The sequence below is a fragment of the Osmia lignaria genome, unplaced genomic scaffold (genome assembly GCF_051020975.1).
Source record: "Osmia lignaria lignaria isolate PbOS001 unplaced genomic scaffold, iyOsmLign1 scaffold0007, whole genome shotgun sequence".
NCBI classification, from domain to species: Eukaryota; Metazoa; Arthropoda; class Insecta; order Hymenoptera; family Megachilidae; genus Osmia; species Osmia lignaria.
Genome location: NW_027478164.1, coordinates 796,560 through 809,637, shown reverse-complemented (window position 1 = coordinate 809,637; position 13,078 = coordinate 796,560).

Genomic DNA, 13,078 nt, shown 5'->3' with positions numbered 1-13,078 from the left:
CAGAGTTATCTCAAAGGGAGGGGCCACGGTGTTTCTGTATCTCTATTATGTTGGTGCGGCTTCGGAACTTTTAAATATCTTGATATATCTCGAGAACTACGCTTCTGATCAAAAAATATCATAGAACATAAATTGTAGGAAACATAATTCTCTACAAAAAACGTCTCTTAACATTTTGCCATAGCTCGCTTCGTTTCCGAGATATTTGCAGATTTATCTCAAGGGAAGGGGCCTGACGGACATATTTCGAGATATTTCTTCTTCTTGTTGTTCTTCTTCTGCACAGCTAAGCTGGAAGTGGCATTTGCGGCTCGCACTAGTGCAGAGTTATCTCAACGAAAGGGGCCACGGTGTTTCTGTATCTCTATTATGTTGGTGCGGCTTCGGAACTTTTAAATATCTCGATATATCTCGAAAACTACGCTTCTGATCAAAAAATATCATAGAACATAAATTGTAGGAAACATAATTCTCTACAAAGAAGGTCTCTCAACATTTTGCCATAGCTCGCTTCGTTTCCGAGATATTTGCAGATTTATCTCAAGGGAAGGGGCCTGACGGACATATTTCGAGATATTTCTTCTTCTTGTTGTTCTTCTTCTGCACAGCTAAGCTGGAAGTGGCATTTGCGGCTCGCACTAGTGCAGAGTTATCTCAAAGAAAGGGGCCACGGTGTTTCTGTATCCCTATTATGTTGGTGCGGCTTCGGAACTTTTAAATATCTCGATATATCTCGAAAACTACGCTTCTGATCAAAAAATATCATAGAACATAAATTATAGGAAACATAATTCTCTACAAAAAACGTCTCTTAACATTTTACCATAGCTCGCTTCGTTTCCGAGATATTTGCAGATTTATCTCAAGGGAAGGGGCCTGACGGGCATATTTCGAGATATTTCTTCTTCTTGTTGTTCTTCCTCTGCACAGCTAAGCTGGAAGTGGCATTTGCAGCTCGCAATAGTGCAGACTTATCTCAAAGAAAGGGGCCACGGTGTTTCTGTATCTCTATTATGTTGGTGCGGCTTCGGAACTTTTAAATATCTCGATATATCTCGAAAACTACGCTTCTGATCAAAAAATATCATAGAACATAAATTGTAGGAAACATAATTCTCTACAAAAAAGGTCTCTTAACATTTTGCCATAGCTCGCTTCGTTTCCGAGATATTTGCAGATATATCTCAAGGGAAGGGGCCTGACGGACATATTTCGAGATATTTCTTCTTCTTGTTGTTCTTCTTCTGCACAGCTAAGCTGGAAGTGGCATTTACAGCTCGCAATAGTGCAGAGTTATCTCAAAGAAAGGGGCCACGGTGTTTCTGTATCTCTATTATGTTGGTGCGGCTTCGGAACTTTTAAATATCTTGATATATCTCGAGAACTACGCATCAGATCAAAAAATATCATAGAACATAAATTGTAGGAAACATAATTCTCTGCAAAAAAGGTCTCTTAACATTTTGCCATAGCTCGCTTCGTTTCCGCGATATTTGCAGATATATCTCAAGGGAAGGGGCCTGACGGACATATTTCGAGATATGTCTTCTTCTTGTTGTTCTTCTTCTGCACAGCTAAGCTGGAAGTGGCATTTACAGCTCGCAATAGTGCAGAGTTATCTCAAAGAAAGGGGCCACGGTGTTTCTGTATCTCTATTATGTTGGTGCGGCTTCGGAACTTTTAAATATCTTGATATATCTCGCGAACTACGCATCTGATCAAAAAATATCATAGAACATGAAAAGTAGGAAACTTAATTCTCTACAAAAAAGGTCTCTTAACATTTTGCCATAGCTCGCTTCGTTTCCGAGATATTTGCAGATTTATCTCAAGGGAAGGGGCCTAACGGACATATTTCGAGATATTTCTTCTTCTTGTTGTTCTTCTTCTGCACAGCTAAACTGGAAGTGGCATTTCCAGCTCGCAATAGTGCAGAGTTATCTCAAAGAGAGGGGCCACGGTGTTTCTGTATCTCTATTATGTTGGTGCGGCTTCGGAACTTTTAAATATCTTGATATATCTCGAGAACTACGCATCTGATCAAAAAATATCATAGAACATAAAAAGTAGGAAACTTAATTCTCTACAAAAAAGGTCTCTTAACATTTTGCCATAGCTCGCTTCGTTTCCGAGATATTTGCAGATTTATCTCAAGGGAAGGGGCCTGACGGACATATTTCGAGATATTTCTTCTTCTTGTTGTACTTCTTCTGCACAGCTAAGCTGGAAGGGGCATTTGCGGCTCGCGCTAGTGCAGAGTTATCTCAAAGAAAGGGGCCACGGTGTTTCTGTATCCCTATTATGTTGGTGCGGCTTCGGAACTTTTAAATATCTCGATATATCTCGAAAACTACGCTTCTGATCAAAAAATATCATAGAACATAAATTGTAGGAAACATAATTCTCTACAAAAAACGTCTCTTAACATTTTGCCATAGCTCGCTTCGTTTCCGAGATATTTGCAGATTCAGCTCAAAGGAACTGGCCTGACGGACATATTTCGAGATATTTCTTCTTCTTGTTGTTCTTCCTCTGCACAGCTAAGCTGGAAGTGGCATTTGCAGCTCGCAATAGTGCAGACTTATCTCAAAGAAAGGGGCCACGGTGTTTCTGTATCTCTATTATGTTGGTGCGGCTTCGGAACTTTTAAATATCTCGATATATCTCGAAAACTACGCTTCTGATCAAAAAATATCATAGAACATAAATTGTAGGAAACATAATTCTCTACAAAAAAGGTCTCTTAACATTTTGCCATAGCTCGCTTCGTTTCCGAGATATTTGCAGATTTATCTCAAGGGAAGGGGCCTAACGGACATATTTCGAGATATTTCTTCTTCTTGTTGTTCTTCTTCTGCACAGCTAAACTGGAAGTGGCATTTCCAGCTCGCAATAGTGCAGAGTTATCTCAAAGAGAGGGGCCACGGTGTTTCTGTATCTCTATTATGTTGGTGCGGCTTCGGAACTTTTAAATATCTTGATATATCTCGAGAACTACGCATCTGATCAGAAAATATCATAGAAGATAAAAAGTAGGAAACTTAATTCTCTACAAAAAACGTCTCTTAACATTTTGCCATAGCTCGCTTCGTTTCCGAGATATTTGCAGATTTATCTCAAGGTAAGGGGCCTGACGGACATATTTCGAGATGTTTCTTCTTCTTGTTGTTCTTCTTCTGCACAGCTAAGCTGGAAGTGGCATTTACAGCTCGCAATAGTGCATAGTTATCTGAAAGAAAGGGGCCACGGTGTTTCTGTATCTCTATTATGTTGGTGCGGCTTCGGAACTTTTAAATATCTTGATATATCTCGAGAACTACGCATCTGATCAAAAAATATCATAGAACATAAAAAGTAGGAAACTCAATTCTCTACAAAAAAGGTCTCTTAACATTTTGCAATAGCTCGCTTCGTTTCCGAGACATTTGCAGATTTATCTCAAGGGAAGGGGCCTGACGGACATATTTCGAGATATTTCTTCTTCTTGTTGTTCTTCTTCTACACAGCTAAGCTGGAAGTGGCATTTGCGGCTCGCACTAGTGCAGAGTTATCTCAAAGAAAGGGGCCACGGTGTTTCTGTATCTCTATTATGTTGGTGCTGCATCGGAACTTTTAAATATCTCGATATATCTCGAAAACTACGCTTCTGATCAAAAAATATCATAGAACATAAATTGTAGGAAACATAATTCTCTACAAAAAACGTCTCTTAACATTTTGCCATAGCTCGCTTCGTTTCCGAGATATTTGCAGATTTATCTCAAGGGAAGGGGCCTAACGGACATATTTCGAGATATTTCTTCTTCTTGTTGTTCTTCTTCTGCACAGCTAAACTGGAAGTGGCATTTCCAGCTCGCAATAGTACAGAGTTATCTCAAAGAAAGGGGCCACGGTGTTTCTGTATCTCTATTATGTTGGTGTGGCTTCGGAACTTTTAAATATCTTGATATATCTCGAGAACTACGCATCTGATCAAAAAATATCATAGAACATAAAAAGTAGGAAACTTAATTCTCTACAAAAAAGGTCTCTTAACATTTTGCCATAGCTCTCTTCGTTTCCGAGATATTTGCAGATTTATCTCAAGGGAAGGGGCCTGACGGACACATTTCGAGATATTTCTTCTTCTCGTTGTTCTTCTTCTGCACAGCTAAGCTGGAAGTGGCATTTGCAGCTCGCAATAGTGCAGCGTTATCTCAAAGAAAGGGGCCACGGTGTTTCTGTATCTCTATTATGTTGGTGCTGCTTCGGAACTTTTAAATATCTCGATATATCTCGAAAACTACGCTTCTGATCAAAAAATATCATAGAACATAAATTGTAGGAAACATAATTCTCTACAAAAAACGTCTCTTAACATTTTGCCATAGCTCGCTTCGTTTCCGAGATATTTGCAGATTCATCTCAAGGGAAGGGGCCTAACGGACATATTTCGAGATATTTCTTCTTCTTGTTGTTCTTCTTCTGCACAGCTAAACTGGAAGTGGCATTTCCAGCTCGCAATAGTACAGAGTTATCTCAAAGAAAGGGGCCACGGTGTTTCTGTATCTCTATTATGTTGGTGCGGCTTCGGAACTTTTAAATATCTTGATATATCTCGAGAACTACGCATCTGATCAAAAAATATCATAGAACATAAAAAGTAGTAAACTTAATTCTCTACAAAAAAGGTCTCTTAACATTTTGCCATAGCTCTCTTCGTTTCCGAGATATTTGCAGATTTATCTCAAGGGAAGGGGCCTGACGGACACATTTCGAGATATTTCTTCTTCTTGTTGTTCTTCTTCTGCACAGCTAAGCTGGAAGTGGCATTTGCAGCTCGCAATAGTGCAGAGTTATCTCAAAGAAAGGGGCCACGGTGTTTCTGTATCTCTATTATGTTGGTGCTGCTTCGGAACTTTTAAATATCTCGATATATCTCGAAAACTACGCTTCTGATCAAAAAATATCATAGAACATAAATTGTAGGAAACATAATTCTCTACAAAAAATGTCTCTTAACATTTTGCCATAGCTCGCTTCGTTTCCGAGATATTTGCAGATTCATCTCAAGGGAAGGGGCCTAACGGACATATTTCGAGATATTTCTTCTTCTTGTTGTTCTTCTTCTGCACAGCTAAACTGGACGTGGCATTTCCAGCTCGCAATAGTGCAGAGTTATCTCAAAGAGAGGGGCCACGGTGTTTCTGTATCGCTATTATGTTGGTGCGGCTTCGGAACTTTTAAATATCTTGATATATCTCGAGAGCTACGCGTCTGATCAAAAAATATCATAGAACATAAAAAGTAGGAAACATAATTCTCTACAAAAAAGGTCTCTTAACATTTTGCCATAGCTCTCTTCGTTTCCGAGATATTTGCAGATTTATCTCAAGGGAAGGGGCCTGACGGACACATTTCGAGATATTTCTTCTTCTTGTTGTTCTTCTTCTGCACGCTAAGCTGGAAGTGGCATTTGCAGCTCGCAATAGTGCAGAGTTATCTCAAAGAAAGGGGCCACGGTGTTTCTGTATCTCTATTATGTTGGTGCGGCTTCGGAACTTTTAAATATCTTGATATATCTCGAGAACTACGCATCTGATCAAAAAATATCAAAGAACATAAAAAGTAGGAAACATAATTCCATACAAAAAAGGTCTCTTAACATTTTGCCATAGCTCGCTTCGTTTCCGAGATATTTGCAGATTTATCTCAAGGGAAGTGGCCTGACGGACATATTTCGAGATATTTCTTCTTCTTGTTGTTCTTCTTCTGCACAGCTAAGCTGGAAGTGGCATTCGCGGCTCGCACTAGTGCAGAGTTATCTCAAAGAAAGGGGCCACGGTGTTTCTGTATCTCTATTATGTTGGTGCAGCTTCGGATCTTTTAAATATCTCGATATATCTCGAAAACTACGCTTCTGATCAAAAAATATCATAGAACATAAATTGTAGGAAACATAATTCTCTACAAAAAAGGTCTCTTAACATTTTGCCATAGCTCGTTTCGTTTCCGAGATATTTGCAGATATATCTCAAGGGAAGGGGCCTGACGGACATATTTCGAGATATTTCCTCTTCTTGTTGTTCTTCTTCTGCACAGCAAAACTGGAAGTGGCATTTCCAGCTCGCAATAGCGCAGAGTTATCTCAAAGAAAGGGGCCACGGTGTTTCTGTATCTCTATTATGTTGGTGCGGCTTCGGAACTTTTAAATATCTGGATATATCTCGAGAACTACGCATCTGATCAAAAAATATCATAGAACATAAAAAGTAGGAAACTTAATTCTCTACAAATAAGGTCTCTTAACATTTTGCCATAGCTCGCTTCGTTTCCGAGATATTTGCAGATTTATCTCAAGGGAAGGGGCCTGACGGACATATTTCGAGATATTTCTTCTTCTTGTTGTTCTTCTTCTGCACAGCTAAGCTGGAAGTGGCATTTGCAGCTCGCAATAGTGCAGAGTTATCTCAAAGAAAGGGGCCACGGTGTTTCTGTATCTCTATTATGTTGGTGCGGCTTCGGATCTTTTAAATATCTCGATATATCTCGAAAACTACGCTTCTGATCAAAAAATATCATAAAACATAAAACGTAGGAAACTTAATTCTCTACAAAAAAGGTCTCTTAACATTTTGCCATAGCTCGCTTCGTTTCCGAGATATTTGCAGATTTATCTCGAGGGAAGGGGCCTGACGGACATATTTCGAGATATTTCTTCTTCTTGTTGTTCTTCTTCTGCACAGCTAAGCTGGAAGTGGCATTTGCAGCTCGCAATAGTGCAGAGTTATCTCAAAGAAAGGGGCCACGGTGTTTCTGTATCTCTATTATGTTGGTGCTGCTTCGGAACTTTTAAATATCTCGATATATCTCGAAAACTACGCTTCTGATCAAAAAATATCATAGAACATAAATTGTAGGAAACATAATTCTCTACAAAAAATGTCTCTTAACATTTTGCCATAGCTCGCTTCGTTTCCGAGATATTTGCAGATTCATCTCAAGGGAAGGGGCCTAACGGACATATTTCGAGATATTTCTTCTTCTTGTTGTTCTTCTTCTGCACAGCTAAACTGGACGTGGCATTTCCAGCTCGCAATAGTGCAGAGTTATCTCAAAGAGAGGGGCCACGGTGTTTCTGTATCGCTATTATGTTGGTGCGGCTTCGGAACTTTTAAATATCTTGATATATCTCGAGAGCTACGCGTCTGATCAAAAAATATCATAGAACATAAAAAGTAGGAAACATAATTCTCTACAAAAAAGGTCTCTTAACATTTTGCCATAGCTCTCTTCGTTTCCGAGATATTTGCAGATTTATCTCAAGGGAAGGGGCCTGACGGACACATTTCGAGATATTTCTTCTTCTTGTTGTTCTTCTTCTGCACGCTAAGCTGGAAGTGGCATTTGCAGCTCGCAATAGTGCAGAGTTATCTCAAAGAAAGGGGCCACGGTGTTTCTGTATCTCTATTATGTTGGTGCGGCTTCGGAACTTTTAAATATCTTGATATATCTCGAGAACTACGCATCTGATCAAAAAATATCAAAGAACATAAAAAGTAGGAAACATAATTCCATACAAAAAAGGTCTCTTAACATTTTGCCATAGCTCGCTTCGTTTCCGAGATATTTGCAGATTTATCTCAAGGGAAGTGGCCTGACGGACATATTTCGAGATATTTCTTCTTCTTGTTGTTCTTCTTCTGCACAGCTAAGCTGGAAGTGGCATTCGCGGCTCGCACTAGTGCAGAGTTATCTCAAAGAAAGGGGCCACGGTGTTTCTGTATCTCTATTATGTTGGTGCAGCTTCGGATCTTTTAAATATCTCGATATATCTCGAAAACTACGCTTCTGATCAAAAAATATCATAGAACATAAATTGTAGGAAACATAATTCTCTACAAAAAAGGTCTCTTAACATTTTGCCATAGCTCGTTTCGTTTCCGAGATATTTGCAGATATATCTCAAGGGAAGGGGCCTGACGGACATATTTCGAGATATTTCCTCTTCTTGTTGTTCTTCTTCTGCACAGCAAAACTGGAAGTGGCATTTCCAGCTCGCAATAGCGCAGAGTTATCTCAAAGAAAGGGGCCACGGTGTTTCTGTATCTCTATTATGTTGGTGCGGCTTCGGAACTTTTAAATATCTGGATATATCTCGAGAACTACGCATCTGATCAAAAAATATCATAGAACATAAAAAGTAGGAAACTTAATTCTCTACAAATAAGGTCTCTTAACATTTTACCATAGCTCGCTTCGTTTCCGAGATATTTGCAGATTTATCTCAAGGGAAGGGGCCTGACGGACATATTTCGAGATATTTCTTCTTCTTGTTGTTCTTCTTCTGCACAGCTAAGCTGGAAGTGGCATTTGCAGCTCGCAATAGTGCAGAGTTATCTCAAAGAAAGGGGCCACGGTGTTTCTGTATCTCTATTATGTTGGTGCGGCTTCGGATCTTTTAAATATCTCGATATATCTCGAAAACTACGCTTCTGATCAAAAAATATCATAAAACATAAAACGTAGGAAACTTAATTCTCTACAAAAAAGGTCTCTTAACATTTTGCCATAGCTCGCTTCGTTTCCGAGATATTTGCAGATTTATCTCGAGGGAAGGGGCCTGACGGACATATTTCGAGATATTTCTTCTTCTTGTTGTTCTTCTTCTGCACAGCTAAGCTGGAAGCGGCATTTGCGGCTCGCACTAGTGCAGAGTTATCTCAAAGAAAGGGGCCACGGTGTTTCTGTATCTCTATTATGTTGGTGCAGCTTCGGATCTTTTAAATATCTCGATATATCTCGAAAACTACGCTTCTGATTAAAATAATATCATACCACATAAATTGTAGGAAACATAATTCTCTACAAAAAAGGTCTCTTAACATTTTGCCATAGCTCGTTTCGTTTCCGAGATATTTGCAGATATATCTCAAGGGAAGGGGCCTGACGGACATATTTCGAGATATTTCCTCTTCTTGTTGTTCTTCTTCTGCACAGCTAAACTGGAAGTGGCATTTCCAGCTCGCAATAGCGCAGAGTTATCTCAAAGAAAGGGGCCACGGTGTTTCTGTATCTCTATTATGTTGGTGCGGCTTCGGAACTTTTAAATATCTTGATATATCTCGAGAACTACGCATCTGATCAAAAAATATCATAGAACATAAAAAGTAGGAAACTTAATTCTCTACAAATAAGGTCTCTTAACATTTTGCCATACCTCGCTTCGTTTCCGAGATATTTGCAGATTTATCTCAAGGGAAGGGGCCTGACGGACATATTTCCAGATATTTCTTCTTCTTGTTGTTCTTCTTCTGCACAGCTAAGCTGGAAGTGGCATTTGCAGCTCGCAATAGTGCAGAGTTATCTCAAAGAAAGGGGCCACGGTGTTTCTGTATCTCTATTATGTTGGTGCGGCTTCGGAACTTTTAAATATCTTGATATATCTCGAGAACTACGCATCCGATCAAAAAATATCATAAAACATAAAAAGTAGGAAACTTAATTCTCTACAAAAAAGGTCTCTTAACATTTTACCATAGCTCGCTTCGTTTCCGAGATATTTGCAGATTTATCTCGAGGGAAGGGGCCTGACGGACATATTTCGAGATATTTCTTCTTCTTGTTGTTCTTCTTCTGCACAGCTAAGCTGGAAGCGGCATTTGCGGCTCGCACTAGTGCAGAGTTATCTCAAAGAAAGGGGCCACGGTGTTTCTGTATCTCTATTATGTTGGTGCAGCTTCGGATCTTTTAAATATCTCGATATATCTCGAAAACTACGCTTCTGATCAAAAAATATCATAGAACATAAATTGTAGGAAACATAATTCTCTACAAAAAAGGTCTCTTAACATTTTGCCATAGCTCGTTTCGTTTCCGAGATATTTGCAGATATATCTCAAGGGAAGGGGCCTGACGGACATATTTCGAGATATTTCCTCTTCTTGTTGTTCTTCTTCTGCACAGCTAAACTGGAAGTGGCATTTCCAGCTCGCAATAGCGCAGAGTTATCTCAAAGAAAGGGGCCACGGTGTTTCTGTATCTCTATTATGTTGCTGCGGCTTCGGAACTTTTAAATATCTGGATATATCTCGAGAACTACGCATCTGATCAAAAAATATCATAGAACATAAAAAGTAGGAAACTTAATTCTCTACAAATAAGGTCTCTTAACATTTTGCCATAGCTCGCTTCGTTTCCGAGATATTTGCAGATTTATCTCAAGGGAAGGGGCCTGACGGACATATTTCGAGATATTTCTTCTTCTTGTTGTTCTTCTTCTGCACAGCTAAACTGGAAGTGGCATTTCCAGCTCGCAATAGCGCAGAGTTATCTCAAAGAAAGGGGCCACGGTGTTTCTGTATCTCTATTATGTTGGTGCGGCTTCGGAACTTTTAGATATCTTGATATATCTCGAGAACTACGCATCTGATCAAAAAATATCATAGAACATAAAAAGTAGGAAACTTAATTCTCTACAAAAAAGGTCTCTTAACATTTTGCCATAGCTCGCTTCGTTTCCGAGATATTTGCAGATTTATCTCAAGGGAAGGGGCCTGACGGACATATTTCCAGATATTTCTTCTTCTTGTTGTTCTTCTTCTGCACAGCTAAGCTGGAAGTGGCATTTGCAGCTCGCAATAGTGCAGAGTTATCTCAAAGAAAGGGGCCACGGTGTTTCTGTATCTCTATTATGTTGGTGCGGCTTCGGAACTTTTAAATATCTTGATATATCTCGAGAACTACGCATCCGATCAAAAAATATCATAAAACATAAAAAGTAGGAAACTTAATTCTCTACAAAAAAGGTCTCTTAACATTTTGCCATAGCTCGCTTCGTTTCCGAGATATTTGCAGATTTATCTCGAGGGAAGGGGCCTGACGGACATATTTCGAGATATTTCTTCTTCTTGTTGTTCTTCTTCTGCACAGCTAAGCTGGAAGCGGCATTTGCGGCTCGCACTAGTGCAGAGTTATCTCAAAGAAAGGGGCCACGGTGTTTCTGTATCTCTATTATGTTGGTGCAGCTTCGGATCTTTTAAATATCTCGATATATCTCGAAAACTACGCTTCTGATCAAAAAATATCATAGAACATAAATTGTAGGAAACATAATTCTCTACAAAAAAGGTCTCTTAACATTTTGCCATAGCTCGTTTCGTTTCCGAGATATTTGCAGATATATCTCAAGGGAAGGGGCCTGACGGACATATTTCGAGATATTTCCTCTTCTTGTTGTTCTTCTTCTGCACAGCTAAACTGGAAGTGGCATTTGCAGCTCGCAATAGCGCAGAGTTATCTCAAAGAAAGGGGCCACGGTGTTTCTGTATCTCTATTATGTTGGTGCGGCTTCGGAACTTTTAAATATCTTGATATATCTCGAGAACTACGCATCTGATCAGAAAATATCATAGAACATAAAAAGTAGGAAACTTAATTCTCTACAAAAAACGTCTCTTAACATTTTGCCATAGCTCGCTTCGTTTCCGAGATATTTGCAGATTTATCTCAAGGTAAGGGGCCTGACGGATATATTTCGAGATATTTCTTCTTCTTGTTGTTCTTCTTCTGCACAGCTAAGCTGGAAGTGGCATTTACAGCTCGCAATAGTGCATAGTTATCTAAAAGAAAGGGGCCACGGTGTTTCTGTATCTCTATTATGTTGGTGCGGCTTCGGAACTTTTAAATATCTTGATATATCTCGAGAACTACGCATCTGATCAAAAAATATCATACAACATAAAAAGTAGGAAACTCAATTCTCTACAAAAAAGGTCTCTTAACATTTTGCAATAGCTCGCTTCGTTTCCGAGACATTTGCAGATGTATCTCAAGGGAAGGGGCCTGACGGACATATTTCGAGATATTTCTTCTTCTTGTTGTTCTTCTTCTGCACAGCTAAGCTGGAAGTGGCATTTGCGGCTCGCACTAGTGCAGAGTTATCTCAAAGAATGGGGCCACGGTGTTTCTGTATCTCTATTATGTTGGTGCTGCTTCGGAACTTTTAAATATCTCGATATATCTCGAAAACTACGCTTCTGATCAAAAAATATCATAGAACATAAATTGTAGGAAACATAATTCTCTACAAAAAACGTCTCTTAACATTTTGCCATAGCTCGCTTCGTTTCCGAGATATTTGCAGATTTATCTCAAGGGAAGGGGCCTAACGGACATATTTCGAGATATTTCTTCTTCTTGTTGTTCTTCTTCTGCACAGCTAAACTGGAAGTGGCATTTCCAGCTCGCAATAGTACAGAGTTATCTCAAAGAAAGGGGCCACGGTGTTTCTGTATCTCTATTATGTTGGTGCGGCTTCGGAACTTTTAAATATCTTGATATATCTCGAGAACTACGCATCTGATCAAAAAATATCATAGAACATAAAAAGTAGGAAACTTAATTCTCTACAAAAAAGGTCTCTTAACATTTTGCCATAGCTCTCTTCGTTTCCGAGATATTTGCAGATTTATCTCAAGGGAAGGGGCCTGACGGACACATTTCGAGATATTTCTTCTTCTTGTTGTTCTTCTTCTGCACGCTAAGCTGGAAGTGGCATTTGCAGCTCGCAATAGTGCAGAGTTATCTCAAAGAAAGGGGCCACGGTGTTTCTGTATCTCTATTATGTTGGTGCGGCTTCGGAACTTTTAAATATCTTGATATATCTCGAGAACTACGCATCTGATCAAAAAATATCAAAGAACATAAAAAGTAGGAAACATAATTCCATACAAAAAAGGTCTCTTAACATTTTGCCATAGCTCGCTTCGTTTCCGAGATATTTGCAGATTTATCTCAAGGGAAGTGGCCTGACGGACATATTTCGAGATATTTCTTCTTCTTGTTGTTCTTCTTCTGCACAGCTAAGCTGGAAGTGGCATTCGCGGCTCGCACTAGTGCAGAGTTATCTCAAAGAAAGGGGCCACGGTGTTTCTGTATCTCTATTATGTTGGTGCAGCTTCGGATCTTTTAAATATCTCGATATATCTCGAAAACTACGCTTCTGATCAAAAAATATCATAGAACATAAATTGTAGGAAACATAATTCTCTACAAAAAAGGTCTCTTAACATTTTGCCATAGCTCGTTTCGTTTCCGA